This window comes from Chenopodium album, chromosome 18 (assembly GCF_948465745.1).
Source record: "Chenopodium album chromosome 18, dcCheAlbu1.1, whole genome shotgun sequence".
Lineage (NCBI taxonomy): Eukaryota > Viridiplantae > Streptophyta > Magnoliopsida > Caryophyllales > Amaranthaceae > Chenopodium > Chenopodium album.
The window spans coordinates 43,025,657-43,030,688 of NC_137851.1; the positions used below are offsets into that span (position 1 = coordinate 43,025,657).

Sequence of the window (5,032 nt, forward strand, 5' to 3'; positions counted from 1 at the left end):
ATGTAATATGATATAAGTGATTTAGCTTTATAGAACATGTTCAATTTTCTAAATCCTGATTTTATAATATTGCTTTGTATACTGTATTATGATGAATCCTACAAAACATTCATTATTGTATTATATTTCGTGTATTGTTTGGATATATAGTCTAGGTTGTTATATAGTGTGGATATTACCGCGGATTATTTTAAAGCCTTAAAGTTTAACTATTTTGCATGGCCTTTATACATGAAATTAGGTTGCAATGACCCATTTAACTTCAAATTAGTGATTTTTGTTTCTTGTTCTCCGTATTATAGCCATTGAAGATTTGTTGCTATGTTGGTCCAATTCAAGAAAATTATTGAGTTGTCTTTTATAGTCAACGATCGTTATGATCATTTTTATGCAATGCGTGTATACAATGCTACATAATAAGTTCATTAAAACTTGCTTATTTTGTCATTAGTGGTTCTTCTTAAATTGAGAGTTGTACGTATAAGAAATGTCATGATTTAGCATTTTTGCTTAAAATCCTGTTCTTATGAATTGTGTATATATTTTGATAATTTTTAACTAGATCTGGATGTGGACTAATTTATCAGGATCAATTATATGTTTAAAATCATGTGGACTAATTTATCAGGATCAATTATATGTTTAAAATAATTATTCGTTATATTTTTTCCAAATTAATATTACAAGTCGAATTTATATGGGCTAAATAATTATTTTTATTAGTTACTCCTACTTGTTTAAAGCATATATGTTATTTTCTAGTTAACTACTAAACGTTGTATTTTTGTTGTGGACTGTGGAGCATATTATAAATATAATGTGTTACAAATCAACTTTAGGAGCCTAACTTTGATTGAATCTAAGTTATTATACCATCTACATTCCTACCTCTTTTTGTAGAATACTGTTTTATTATGATGAGCTAGTCAAAGTATGTAGTGAAGTACTAAATAGTACATTGGATTATAATATTGTCAAGAATCATACTAAGATACAAAAACTTGTATATATGGACTTGAAGTTCCTCAAATACGTTGACAATATGCTCTATTTTCATAGAACTACTATCTTGTCGACAAAGTATTAATGCTGATAATTTTAAGAAAGTTTATTTTCAATCACTGATATGTTATCTATTGTTGAATGAACAAAATAGTGAAGTATGGGTGAAAAAGAATGTTATGTTATCTATTGTTGAATGAACAAAATAGTGAAGTATGGGTGAAAAAGAATGTTGATAACTATAACCAATTAAATACACTCATTCCGAGAAGTGAATGTGAGATTGTTTGATGGAAAAATTACAACTATATGGTTACATTATATTTGATTTCTTGATTACAATTCATGTGAAAGTCCTGAGCAATTCAAATGTATCAAAGTTATTTAATTGATGATGAAAGACAATTGGTTTATGATTTTGAGAAACTCACTATGAGAGTCCATATATAATTGTATAGCAACTTAACTTGATTAGTTTGTTTGTTATACCCATGCTTGTATGAGGCTTTTAATTCAATGATAATTGATGCAATTAGGCACAAGGGACATGATTAAGTGCTCTATATATAAGAATTAATTATTATATTTAAGCATATTATCTATATACATTGTTATAATTAAGTATTAATGTATGTGTATATGAACACTTTGCTTGATACATGAGATTGTCAAGACTAAAAGGCTTATATTGTAAAAGGTTGTTGAATTTATCATACCCATATGCAAGGATTAGGGGGAGATTACCTTTGTTTATTTTATGTAATTCTTGCACATACATGATCAATATTTTATGTAATTCTTGCACATACATGATCAATATATATATAAATATATATATATATATATATATATATATATATATATATATATATATATATATATATATATATATATATATATATATATATATATATATATATATATATATTGATGATCAATTTTACATACATTTTAGTTTAAATATCGATGCAAGAATTATTAAATATGTACATTTACACCATCCGCAAGATGGATACGAAGAAGTTTACCAAGATTACATAGGATAGAGCTAGTGGAAAAAACTTCATTTGTAAGGGGTTATTTGTAACGGGCATAATGAAATTCGTTACAAAAAGAATATTTGTAACGGGCAATATTTATGACCGATACAAATAATCACTATTTGTAACGGGCAAAATTTGACCGATACGAATAAGTGCTATTTGTAACGGGCAAAATATTAACCGATACAAATAATCAAATATTTGTAACAGGCAAATAAGGCTCGTTGCGAATAGGTCACGTGTTAGGGTTTTAAGTCACCTCAATATACTTCGTATCTCTCTCCTCTCTCCTCAATCTCTTCTACCTCTATAATCTAAAATTCTACAACTCTAAATTTCTCAGATCTTCGTTTATAAAATTTGAATTATGAATTTTTGTCAAACTATTTGGACTAATTGCTCAACGATCTACATTCCAAGTATGTTTTCTTCGGTATTCATCCATGGCTGAGCTCTCAATTTCGATATATTCTGCCATGGAGAAGATGATGCTGGATCTTGAGTATTTCTCCTCAATTGAAGACCTGTTTTAGCAGTTTATGAGGTTTAATCCTCACTTAAACAAAATCTAAGGTATTTTTTAAATCTATTAATCAATGTTAATTTACAAGCTAGGGTTCGTCGGTAATTTAATTTAAGCTTCTGAGGTGAATTATTGAACTATTGGTTATATTGCTGATGTATTAAAGATTATATTGCAGAGGAATCGTTGGTGAGAAAATTAAGGCAGAAGTGAGGAGGAAGTAGACTTAAGAGGTGAGAAAGAGGACGAGCAGCGGAGAACAATTCCGGTGAAGAAATCAATGGAGTCGATTGAAACCACCGCTTACAAGGCTACACAGGTTCTTAGATCTAATTTCTTATCATTTTATTTTATAATTTTTTTTTTTGTTAATTGGGTTGATCTGGTTTTGTTAGTTTTTGTTTCTCTAATAATTGTATGATACATTGATCGTCAATATTTATGAATTTTAGTTGCTGTAGTTTGCTGGAGGTTTTGTTCAGTCATTAGCATCTGAAGTCCGAGCTGCTTCGTTTGTTGACATTGAAGATCTGGTTGCATTTGTGAATTGGCTAGATGAAGAACTTTCCTTCTTGGTATGTCCATGGTTAATTTCTTTTATTTTATACACATGAACTTCTAGTTTCATTGTTTTACTACTAGCACAAGTTCTGTTTGACTATGTATGTTCTAAATAAATAATGCATAGTATATTGCTGCCCTCACAGTGGCTGATTGGTCTTCCCCAGAGATGTACTTAATTCACAAAATAAGGCCTTTGTTTATATGATATCGTGAATAAGAAAATTAACCTACAATACCTACTTTAAAGGGGGAGGAAAACCAACTCATATATGTACTGATACTTCATGTTAAACAGAGAGATTCAGAACTTCAGACTTAGAATTGCAAGTATTATTGGTGTTTTGGTGTGTTTCCTACCATTGCTGTTCTGATAAAATTTAATAACTTTTCTGGTTAGATTGATTATACGTGCATGATAATATTTTTAGTTTAATTTGCAAATTCTTAGCAGCATCATTAAAATCAATATGTAAAGTAGCAGCCACATTGAAATATCTATTTTGTATACATTATGGATTGATAATAGTTAAACTCATCGATCTGAAGCAGAACCTCCCTTGTTTACTAGTTGAAATTTATAGTTCTTAATATAAAATATGCAAAGTATACTACAAGAACTAGTGGTCTTCACATAAATAGGAATACAAAACAGTACTCTTCGTAATTCATTGTAGAAAACTTCAGTCTTTCGCTTAGTTGGTTTATATACATACTTCGGTCCATCCTTACCATCTAAGGCTAGGGCCGCTAGAGATAGCATATGACCTTAAGGAGAAATGAAAATAAGGTCATCACTTAAGCCATCAGTGTATATAAGCCAATTTGAAATGTGAATAAGAGTTCTAATTGCAAGAATGATGTTTGCAGTGTTCTAATTGCAAAAATGATATTTGCAGCGTTCGATTATATGGACTAGCAGTTGTAGTTTGTCGATTTTTTTCTCCTTTCATGTTTTGTAATTTCCTTATGGTGGGCATGTACTTGTAAATAACCTTTTCTCTTTTATTTGGTTACGCTCTTTTTGGCTTCTTTAATTAAAAAAAAGTTCATATTATTTGTGTTTCTTTGTGTACAGGAGGAAGATATATGATTTTTATTCTGGGAATCATTTGAGGAAGATCCTATATGAAAGAAGATATGTGGTGTCCAAGAAAGATGATGTGATTTTGAAATTCAATTTATTTAAATTTTTATTTGGAAATAAAGATAAAATATTGTGTACCATTTTTTACATAATTTATCCTCAAGAACATTTGTACATGTATATTGTTATATATGAAGTCTATACTATACTTGTATAAAATATGAATTTTTCTCATTATTTAATAAAATAATTGTGCTAGCTATAGCTGTCCAGCATGTGCCAAGCATGTGCTGGATTATTTTTTGTTAAATTCGGGAAGACACTATTTGTAACGGGTAGATAACATGTCCGTTACAAATAACCTGTTATTCGTAACGGATATTTCAACTGCCTGATACAAATAACGGGCATGTTATCTGCCCGTTACGAATAACGAGTTATTTGTAACGGGCACTGCCCGTTACAAATAATATAGCCTATCCGTAATGGCCGCATACGTAACGCCCTTTGCCCGTTACGGATAGGTTGTTTTTGCCCGTTACGGATAGCTATTTTTCCAACTAGTGCTCCGATCCAAAAGAGTACCATATGATGTCCAATAAGATTGATTTGTATCAAGATTATAATTAATATTCAAGAGCATAATTTACTATTAAATAGAGTATCAATGTCTTACTGAAAACTCATCTTAGAGTCCTTATATCACATTATATACATGGTCATGCATGAAGTAATTTCTATAAAGAAATCAATAATAGAATGTTGTCAAAATAGTTTGAAGTCGGATTTGGGAAAATAATTTGATGTGATAAGTAA

At 29.6% G+C, this 5,032-nt stretch overlaps 1 long non-coding RNA gene across 2 annotated transcripts; it reads left to right on the top strand.

Moving 5' to 3' along the window:
- The first annotated feature begins 2,352 nt into the window (after positions 1 to 2,352).
- LOC145590903 (uncharacterized) lies at positions 2,353 to 4,381 on the top strand. 2 transcript variants are annotated; one of them, XR_014102200.1, is made up of 4 exons: positions 2,353 to 2,618; positions 2,747 to 2,887; positions 3,021 to 3,143; positions 4,208 to 4,381. It is a non-coding gene; the product is annotated as an uncharacterized LOC145590903 (long non-coding RNA). The 2 variants fall into 2 exon arrangements; XR_014102199.1 differs by having other exon boundaries at positions 3,030 to 3,143.
- Positions 4,382 to 5,032: the final 651 nt, after the last annotated feature.